Below are 11,195 nucleotides of genomic sequence, written 5' to 3'. Positions count from 1 at the left end.
TGTAGTAATAAAAAAATAAGCGTATATGAAGTGGGTGTGTTGGGTATATGTTGAAACAAGGTTTGGATATTTGGGGATTAGGTCAATTCGTGACCAAGGAGGATCTATCGGGGTTGTAGAGTCCGATGGTTTAGAACAATAAAGACAAGTAGATATGAAGAAATAAATTTGTATCCACTTTATTTAAGGATAAAAACTAATTAATTGGTAGGCACCAGTTATAGGGTAAAATGGAGAGAGCTGCCACCCGCCCCATCCACTCACCATTCTTGCTGTGGAGGAAGTGTACGGGGGGATTAAACTCAACGTAAACTAACCTAATGCAATGGTGGGGGAGAACGATGAAACCTTACGTAAACTAACCTTACGGTGGGGGGAGGGAGAGGATGAATCCCAACGTTTTCTAAGAATTTTATCTTCGACTACCAGACGCTTAGGTAAGCATATTTTTCATCATTAAAGATGTCGCCGTACAGTAATGATCATTGTCGTATGGACTTTATGAGAACAATAGTAACGTTTGTCGTTATGGCTTTATAATTTCTCAGAATTTTACTATCGTCTACCAGACGGTTAGGTAAGCATATATTCAATATCAAAGGTATAATTTTAGTATGACGCTCATAAGCGTCTGTAACTTTATGGGAAAAAATTGTACCGCTGTCTATATATTATTGAATTTATAGTTACAATTTCTAAGAATTTTATCATCGGCTACCAGACGCTTAGGTAAGCATATTTCCAACATCAAAGGTACCACCGTACAGTAACGATCACTGTCGTATGCATTTTATGATAAAAATGACACCACTCGCTGTGTTTCACGCCTACGTATTTTATTCTTTACTATATAACCAGTTAAACACTTCTTGTCCTGTCACATTTGATTTTAATTATCATTGACGTGCAGTTGTCTTTTTGAAAACCAGAAAATTATTATTTAATAATTTAAACGTATAAATAAAACCATGAACCAACAAGTTCAATCGTCTTCTATACAAGGTATGTAGATTTTTCCAATTATAAACTTATTTTATTTTAATAAATTTATTTTTTAAATATTTTTAATTTTTAAATTCATTAATTTATTAAAAATAATAAATTATAGCCAATACCTAATTTTACTGTTAATTTTATTTTAANAAAATAAAGCCAATACCTATTTTACTATCAATTTTATTTAAATTTACGATTTATTTATTTATTATAAAAAAGAAATTCTTTACTTTACTTTAAAGTATAAAAAAATAATTTATTTTATTTTTGATTAAAGCTACTTCCGTGACATCTGTTTCATCACGTCAGGCGGCTAAGCGTAGTAGGGCTACTAACAGCGTGGTTAGGTCGAAAAGGTTACGTATGCAATTAACGGATACCAGTGATTTCACCGAGATCGTATGCAAGTATACGCCCCTCGCCGGCTCATCGTATATTCCGATTCCGCCCGAAATTAATAATAGAAAAGCAATCATCAACCCACAGAATATCGATCAGTCTTGTTTCAAGTGGTCTATTTTGGCGAGACAACTCAAGTGAGACCACAAATATCGCGTTGATCGAAAATATTTTAACAAGGAACACAAGTATGATTTCACAAGGTTGACGTTCCCCACACCTGTGTCGGTGTTACCGTTTGTCATCTAAGCCGATTTTAAGGCCTTACTGGAAAAAGCAGACGATCGTATGGATGCATACACCAGGACTGTGCACACCCACCATCCCATGAGCTATGGGTTTATGGTGAAAACATCGGACGATGTACCCTCCGAGCTCCTCGAACGCTACGGTATACCACAATCACCGATGATATACCGTGGGTCTGAGGATCGCGAAGAGGTCGCTTAGGCATTTGTGATGGCTGTAACTGAAGTGACGCGCAACATTTCTAAATTGTTGCGCAAAACCAACGTTCCTATCCTAATGTCTACCGATGATGTGCGCAGGCACGGGGAGAAAGTGGTATGCGACTTGTGCCGCATGGCATTCAAGGATTCCAACCCTAAAGTCGCAGAAACTGCCATTTATCGGGGCGATTCAGACAGACGTTGTGCAATGAATGTAACCTATATGTGAAAACGGTCAACTTTGTGCCATGCTTCTTGCACAATCTTTCAGGTTAAGACGCGTATTTACATAGTTACTGAATTGGGGTACGACGACCAAAGGATTTCGGTCATACCGAATTCCGAGGAGAAGTATATTTCAGTCACGAAATACGTGACCAATTACTTTTTCATACGGTTCGTCGACACCTTCCGGTTCATAGCCTCCTCCCTGTCCACCTTGGCCGGTAACTTAATGACGCCTGATTTCGTTAAATTTCGGGAGACGGCCAAAGTGTTCCGTCCGGAATACATGCTGTTGGTGACGCGTAAGGGCGTATACCCCTACGAGTACACTGATAGTTGGATTAAATTGGACGAAACGGAACTACCGCCTCAAGACGCTTTCTATAGTCAGTTAAGTGAGTCGAATATCGATGATGATAACTATAGACATGCCACGGAAGTGTGGAACCGTTTCGGCTGCTCAACCCTCAGTGAGTACAGCGACCTATACCTTAAGATCGACGTGTTGTTGTTGGCTGATGTGTTTGAGAACTTCTGCGACATCTGTATTTCAACATACAATTTGGACCCGGCGCAATATTACACCGCGCCTAGTTCTAGCTTCGATTGTATGTTGAAATACACCAGGACGAAGCGGAGCTCTTGAACGACTACGACATGCTACTGATGGTGGAACAGGGCATTCGTGGTGGGTTAGTGCAGGCTGTCAAGCACTATGCAAAGGCCAACAATCCTTAGACAGCCGAATACGTTCCGTCAAAACCAGACTCATGGATCGTGTATCAAGACTGTAAGTAATCTATACGTATATATAAACGCGCAATAATTGAGCGGTGGTTTAAAAACGTTTAATGTATTCAGGCAATAACCTTTACGGGTGGGCTATGAGTCAGCCCATGCCATTCGGTGGCTTTCGGTGGTATAAAGGAGCAGACCCTCTGGCTGACCTCCAATAGTTGTCGGACACTGGTAATACGGGACGTATATATGAAGTGGATGTGTCGTATCCACAAGAGCTGCATAACGAGCACAACAACTTGCCGTGCTTTCCTGGCAACGATTTACCACCGGGTTCCAAAGAGACCAAACTTTTGGCCATTTTGATACCCAAACAGCGGTACATCGTATACTATGTCAACTTAAAACAGGCCATCGCACACGGACTGCAAGTCGATAAAGTATGTGTAATTAACCTATAAACTATAAGCGATGATACTAATATAAATATTTGTACTGCAGGTGCACCGCGTTTTAGAGTTTCAACAAAGTGCTTGTTTGAAACCATACATTGAGTTGAACACTGAAATGCGGAAACAGGCGGCAAATGCTTTTGAAATAGCATTTTTCAAACTAATGAATAATGCCGTCTTTGGTAAAAGCTTGCTCAATGCTAAAGCAGTTGTGGGTTATTCGATAAATTTTTACATTTTATAGGAAAAACCATGGAGAACATGCGGAAGCGTACCCGCATTGAGCTAATCTCTAGTTCCAAATGTCTAAGCAAGCTCATAAACCAACCAACCTTCAACGATTGTATCAAATATGGTGAAAGGTTGTGCGCTGTCATAATGGACACAAAGATTGTCAAGTTTATCAAACCAATATACGTCGGTTTAGCAGTGCTTGACATTAGCAAGACGCTAATGTACAAGTACTACAACGACGTATTGAAACCACATTATGGCAACGCAATCGAATTGGTTTACATGGATACTGGTGAGTACAACCGTACAAAATAGAAATATTTTGGAATTTAGAAATTATTTAGTAGAAATATTTTTTATAATATTTATATATTTTTCATTTTTCTCAGACTCCTTCATATACCTGCTCAGAGTCGGCGACTTCTACCAGGATTTAGCTGATAGTCCCGATTTACTGGTGCACGTGGACGCATCTAGCCTGCCCAAGGATCACCCTTGCTACTCCACCGATAGAAAGAAGATGCCCGGCTTGTTTTCAGACGAGACCAGTGGCCTCACTCTCTTTGAGATCGCTNTGAGACCGGTGGCCTCACCCTCTTTGAGATCGCTGCACTTCGATCAAAGTGCTACGCATATGACATTGAAGGTAGCAAACTCATCAAGTCTAAAGAGATTTGCGGGCACGTCGTCCGGAACCATCTGTCTTTGGACGATTACAAACGATGTTTGTTCGAAGACGATGGCAATGGCGACGATGCATCAAAACGAGCATTGGCTGGAGAGAATGCCCGTGTGGTCATCGGAGCTGTACGCGATGGTGAGGCTCCATCGACATTATCGCTACCATACACTCCGTACCGACAGAACGTGTCAATCCGTTCGTTCGAGCACGAAGTACGCACTTTACGTACAACCAAGTTGGCACTTAACCGTTTCGACGATAAGCGCTACACGCTCGACAACAGAATCGATACGTTGGCTCACGGGCATTATACTATACCACCACCACCACCACCACCACAGGAAGGTTATACAAATATAGTAGTATTTAAGTGATTCTCGTTGGAAAAAAATATTGTTAAAATTAAATATTGAAATCATAATTTGTAAAAATATGTGTACTAGTTATAAATAGTTTTAAGATTTTTTTTGTTAAATAATTATAAATAAATGTTAGTAATACACATGTAATCGTATATAGTTTTAAAATGTAACATAAAAAAAAAAACAAAAAAAAAAAATGTAAATATACTTATATTTTTAATTATCAAATAAAAAAAACCTCGTGTTGTATTTGTAATTGTCTATTTATTTAACTAAATGTTTTATTATAATAATAAAAAAATGTTTTATTATAATAAATATCAAAAAAAAAAATTGATGGATGCTTTATATAATATCGATTGAATCTATCCATTTATTATGTGAATTATCCAAACCAACAAATTTGACAAAACATTTGTCTTTATTCTTCTTAATGATCTTTTCCACTAAATAAACTTCTGGAAACTGAGTCTTGCTAAGTTCATGATCATAGAAACAACCATTTATAGGTCTGTTGTTTTCATCTGTCAGTTCGTACACGACAGGTTTTGTATCACGAATTTTTGCGATTGTAAAGACTTCTGATGTCCAATTTTGTGTGTATCCTTTTGAAAATACTGCTTTATTTTTACTCGGACGAACTTTATCTCCAATATTAAACTTTTTATTGTATTTTAAAATAGGTAGCCGTTTAAAACTGACATTTCCAGAAATACGTGATGCTATACTAGGAGTTGTTCCTATGGTGCTATGTTTTGTATTATTGTAATTTGTTATTAAATCTGCTATAATGTTTATCCAACTATATGATCTATTGGTAGTAATTTTTTTCCACTTTTTTTCTTTAAGTGTTCTATTAAACCGTTCCACAACAGCCGCTTTCATTGTAGAGTAGGTTGAATAATGATTTATATTTTTGTTCTTCATGAGCATCCGAAAATGTTTGTTGAAAAATTCTAAGCCCCAGTCTGTTTGCAAGTTTTTTGGAGATCTATTGAACAAGAATTTTTCAAAAGCTGACTGACTTCTGTACTAGACTTATTTTTTAAAGGCACAGCTCACGCATATTTTGTATAAACATCGATTATCGTTAAAATAAATGTAAAATTTTTATTTTTTGTAGAGTATTTTTTCATATCTACTAAATCTGCTTGCCACAAGTTATCTTTGCCGTACGATACAACTCTTCTTCTAGGAAATATTTTTCTAGCCGATCTATGTAATTCATTTGCTAATTTCTCTGCTATTTTACTCATGATATTACACCTAGTTCTCGTAACTCTTCTTCTATTGACAGTATTTCGTTTCCCACGCCTGTATTTCCAGCACTTCTTGCAGCGTGTAAAAGTTCTAATCGAACTATGAGTTCATTAGGATCGTTCCAATATACGTATTCTTTAGGTCTTTTGTTTAAAATTTTGTAGATTAACACACCACTACCTGTTTTCGGAGGAAACAAGTTACTAATGATATATTTATATTTATAACCTACATTACATTTCAATTTTCCATCTCGACCTAAATGGGCATTAGTGAAAAGTAGTAAAGTTTTATAATCCGATAAATCCATTTTATTGAATGAACCAATTGCAGGTTTACTTTTAAATAATAATTGCCCACCATTAACCTACTCTTTGGGAGCCGTCGTTGCCATGCGCTCCAATTTCTTGGTCCCACTCCGCTTCACCACCTCAGTCCACAAGGTGGCCGGTGGTGGGGCTGAAGCGGTGGCAGGAGCTTTCGGAGGAGGAGGGCCCACGCCACCGAGTGGCAAAGACGCCATTGTGTCCGTGATCGAACACCCAGCGTCCTTTGCCACTCCCTTCTTCTTCTTTTTCCTTCTTTTCCGCTTTTTGGCGGCGGTGGCAGGCAGGAGCGCACCCACGGCCACCTCGCCGCCTTGTAGGGTAGACGCTGCGTCCCCGACGGCCTTAGATGGTGGGTCATAAGTGTCCCACCAGTAGTTCGTCTGGGACGCACAGTATTGGAGGCACTTAGGGCTCTCCGATGTAGGTGCAGGTGATCTCCCCCCAGGCGTGCTTGTGAGGTGAAGATCAGCCAAGGCCCTTATGGTTTCGATAAGGGCTGTGGCCATCTTCACCACTCGCCTGTGAGGCCTATAGACCTCCAGCACGTCGAAGAGCTGGCCCGCCTGCTCCTTGGCGAGGTCTAGCCCAGCCGACAACACCTCGTCGGTCCGGCAAATCACCCTCTTTGGTGTCCCGTCAGCGTTGAAGAGATCAACTGCAGTCAGGTTCACCAACTTAGGCTTTTTGGCCAAGACCGGCAGAGTAGTCGCCGGCATGGGCATAACCGCGCCGGGCGGGGTGTCCTCCAAAATGATAGTGGGTGGGCTGACCGTTGGGGAGATCTCCTTGCGTATGGACGCAAGGAATCGTCCTCCCCCAGCTCAGCCGCCTTCATCTCACTAACCCCTTCCATGGTTGGACCCGAAGGTCCCACCCTTGTCGAATCACCCCTAGATGTGCCCCGCAAGCTTTCCAGTGTGGAGAGTTTTGGTGACGTATCTAGGGGGTTGGTCGTTGTCAAGTCCGTTCCAGGTTCCAAACTGTCCATTGCCAATACCCTCCCGGCTATTTCACCGGTGGGAGTGGCTTAGTCACCACCACTCCCTGCAGTCGCAGTACCAACCCCGTGGTTGGCTGCAGGAGCCTGCCTCAACACTCCTGCATTTGTCGTGTATTCGTTTGATAACGACACCTGGTGGGTACACCCCCCACCAACCGCCGGCACTGGGCCATCCGAATCCCCTAATGCAGTAACCTTTACTCCGTTTTGTGCCATTGTCATTTGGTAAATGATTTTGTGAGGGGGTTGCCCTCATAGCCAGTCCCTCCGGCCAGTGAGCGGCTAACTTCACTGGTTGCGTAGTCGTTTATCTCCGTTCGCACCCAAACGCTACCGCTTATTCGTCCATATAGGCTTATTTCACGGCTATCCTGTATATCTACAGGATTAACAAGCGTTTGGGTGGGAATCCCCAATATTACCCTACTACACATTTTACAAGAGAGTATCATTTTCTACTACGATCTTTAAGATTCCAAAATACTTCAAATATTTTTTGACATTCTTCTTCTAAAAACCTACATTCGTACTGATTTTGATGCTTTGTCCTACAAGGAACAGACTTAGCTACTTTACTTCCTCTTTAATTAAATTAAATCTCTTATCCAACATTTTATTCATTTCTTTACACTTCCACAATCCTTCTACACTTACAGTAATGATAACACTACCAATGCTCTAATTTACGACCTTGAAATTTGATATCTGTACATGAGTTACTTAAATTCTTAGAAAGTTAATTATTAGTCAACTATATGCTATTATTTTGTATCAAAAATAATTTCCATAAACATAAGGATTCTTTTATTTTATAAGATTTTTAATTCGTTATTTGCTATTTTATCAAAAATTTTACCNTTCGTTATTTGCTATTTCATCAAAAATTTTACCATTGCTGTTTTCACTAATTAAGTTGCAGTTACGTATTACTTTTAAGACAACTACTAGTGACTGTTTGATTCAATTTAAACGAATATTTAAAGTCGATTTAACTATTTTTTTTACTTTTTAATGCCATAGTTGGATTGAATCTATTGGTTTTACCAAAATTATATAATACACTTTCGAATTTTTATAATATTTATAATTTATAAATAAATATGTATGGATTATTAAAAGCTTTTATTATAGTATTATTGGTCAAGTAGACAGATCTACAAATTGACTTAAATGTAAATGATAGATTTTAAATAATTAAAAAAAAAACATTTTCCTGATTGTTATATCGGTTTTAAATATTTCGATATAATTAGCTACATTAATACATAAAATAATATACTTATTAAAAATTCACTTGAAAAATTGTATAAGATAAATTTTCATAAATGCGATCAATGATCAGTGTGGATCATTATCTCTTTAAAATTAAAATAAAAATACTGAAAGTTATTAATAATAATTAGTGAAATTTTGTACTCACATTATTTTTAAGTTTTAAATAAAATAATAAAGGGAAACAAAACAAGAAAACAGAAATTTTTAAATATCGAAATCACAATTCATAACAAAATAGATAACCGCCAACAATAAAATACATATGCTTCTACTTAACATGAATTTTGATGTAAGTGCTAGTGCAGGCACTTACATCATTATTAATAAAATATTTAGCGTTTACATTTCATTTAAATTCCATTATATGGATTACAGATATGAATAACAGATAATATCTGTTAAAGACAGGCGTTTATGATATAAATTTAAGGTATGTGTAATTATAATATTGATCAAATTTCAAGAACTATCGATTTTATTTTTTGGCGCTTATAACATTTTAATAAATAAATAATAAAAAGTCGTTTTTGACACACTTTTGGCATATAGTATTATAAAAGCAATTTTAATTGTTACATAATATTAAAACAACATTGGACAAACGTGTATATTTTTATTATTATATGAACAATATTAATATGTTGTTCAAGTATTAAAATCTGAATATTGGTTGTATTATCTAAACAATCATAATGTATTATTTTACGTTACAAAATAAAACTAGTTGTGGTGACCAAAATCCGTTTTGTCATTTTAAGAAATGTTTAACATTATTAATATTTAATATTTTACATTTCATTTACTTTTATATTTATTGATGAATTATTAAGAATGTAATAGTCTACATTAAATGGTAAGGGATATTATTTATAAAGTCTAATAGTACTATAATAATTTTTATATTCTATGAAATTTTAAGTAATAACTATGACATTCTCTATTGTTTTTTGGGGTATTTAAATGACAATCAATTTTTATACAAAGGGAAAGAGTTATTATTTCTGTTATTTTTTTTAACAATCATGGAATGTATTTGGGTAAATAGTTTAATAGAGAAAAATTTTACCTAATTTTTTTTTATTAATATTTGCTGTCTACAGCTAAAAGTTAAGTAGTGATATAATCTTAAGTAAATGCTCAGATTATCGAAAATTATTATTTTTAATTTTTTAAAGAGTATCTTTTTGGAAGACATCACATATTTTAGTACTTTTTTTTACTCAATTGCAATAATAACAATTTTTTATCTAGTTTATTCCTAAAAATATTTACAGAATTTCATATACTGAGTGATTGATATATCATCAACCACATAATTAATCAAAAAATTAAAATAATATTTATAATTTTTAGCTTCAATGCAAAGCTGAAAAGGTATTAATTTTACTATGATAAGTTTTTTATTTTATTTTTTTTTTGTGGGTCTGTGAAAGCTAAATCTTAGCTATCGCTGGTCTGATTTAATATAATTAATAAAAAAAAAATGTTATATACCTTAGGTATTTACATATCATTTAATCTATTTTTGTGAACATTTGATGCTTTACTAGTCCATAGGGTTTCAAAATGGCAAAATTTCACAAAAAATTAACTATTTCAACATAACTTTTGAAAATGTTCTGGAAATACTTTTATATATATCTTAAATTAAACTTATGTAATATACTTCAATTTGAATAAAAAAGTTTGACTTCTAGACTCACGATTTTGTATTTTTAAATTTATATTGCTTTAACTTTTGGAAAAATGTATGAAACTTATTATTTTTATTTTATAAATAATTATTGTATCATCTAACACACTTTTTTTGTAAATCGGATCATGACCCTTTATATAAGGGGGGTAAAAATTTTAAATATGTGTATTGAAAGTAGGACATTTTCGATTTTATTATTGAAAGAGTTCCGGAAATACTGAAAATACCGGAAATATATATATTAAATTAAAACTTATGTAATATACTTTAATTTAAAAAAAATAAAATTTGACCTTTGGATTTGTTTTCATAGTGAAAATAACTATTGTGTTCAAAAACATGCTATTTTCGTGTTAAAATTCACGGTTTTGTATTTTATATTATTTTAAAATACCTAATAATGGGAGTACAGTAATTTTTATAAATATTATATAAATCTAATTTACATAGAATAGAAAGTTAAACTCAATTCAACGGAGTAGATATTTTTAACAAGTTTTTGATTGGTTTTTTTTTTTAATTGTTTCGATGCTAAACTAAAAAGTTATTAATCTTGTGATGTTTTTTTGTCTGTCCATAAAAATTATCAGCTCTCACTGGATCAATTCTGATGATAATACGTCAAAATAACCGATCTGATAACTAGTTGAACTAATAGTCATCAAATATTGGAAAAAATTTTAGAAATTTAGACAAATATCTACTATAAAAAATGGCAATTTCAAAAAAAAACTTTTTTTTAAATAAATATCTCCACAAATAATAAAAGTATAAAATTAAGCAAATTTTATACTTTTATTATTCCACAGTAAAATTATATCAATAAAATGAAATATTTTTTAATCAGCATAAACCAAAATATAATTTGCTTAACTAAGTTTTTACGTTGATTTCAAGTCTCAATTAGGTTAATTTCCTTCATCTCTTTTTTTGAGATAAATAATAAATTATAAATACAAGTATTTATATTTCAAAAATTATTTTCATTTTTAATATGTTTAAAATAATCCACGCAAAATTTTAATTCAAAATGTCATTTTTGACATATTTTTTTGTATTTTAGATTTTTAGAAAATTTATAATTTAAAAATGTTGAAC

At 34.5% G+C, this 11,195-nt stretch overlaps 1 protein-coding gene across 1 annotated transcript in view; it reads left to right on the top strand.

The window, feature by feature from the left end:
- LOC126902114 (odorant receptor 46a-like) overlaps positions 1 to 11,195 on the top strand; it is a 143,677-nt gene that overhangs the window by 63,258 nt on the left and 69,224 nt on the right. The gene's annotated exons all lie outside the window — the stretch shown is intronic.

Source organism: Daktulosphaira vitifoliae, unplaced genomic scaffold, assembly GCF_025091365.1.
Source record: "Daktulosphaira vitifoliae isolate Bord-2020 unplaced genomic scaffold, ASM2509136v1 Scaffold_3, whole genome shotgun sequence".
NCBI classification, from domain to species: domain Eukaryota; kingdom Metazoa; phylum Arthropoda; class Insecta; order Hemiptera; family Phylloxeridae; genus Daktulosphaira; species Daktulosphaira vitifoliae.
This window is presented reverse-complemented; position numbering and strand designations above follow the sequence as displayed.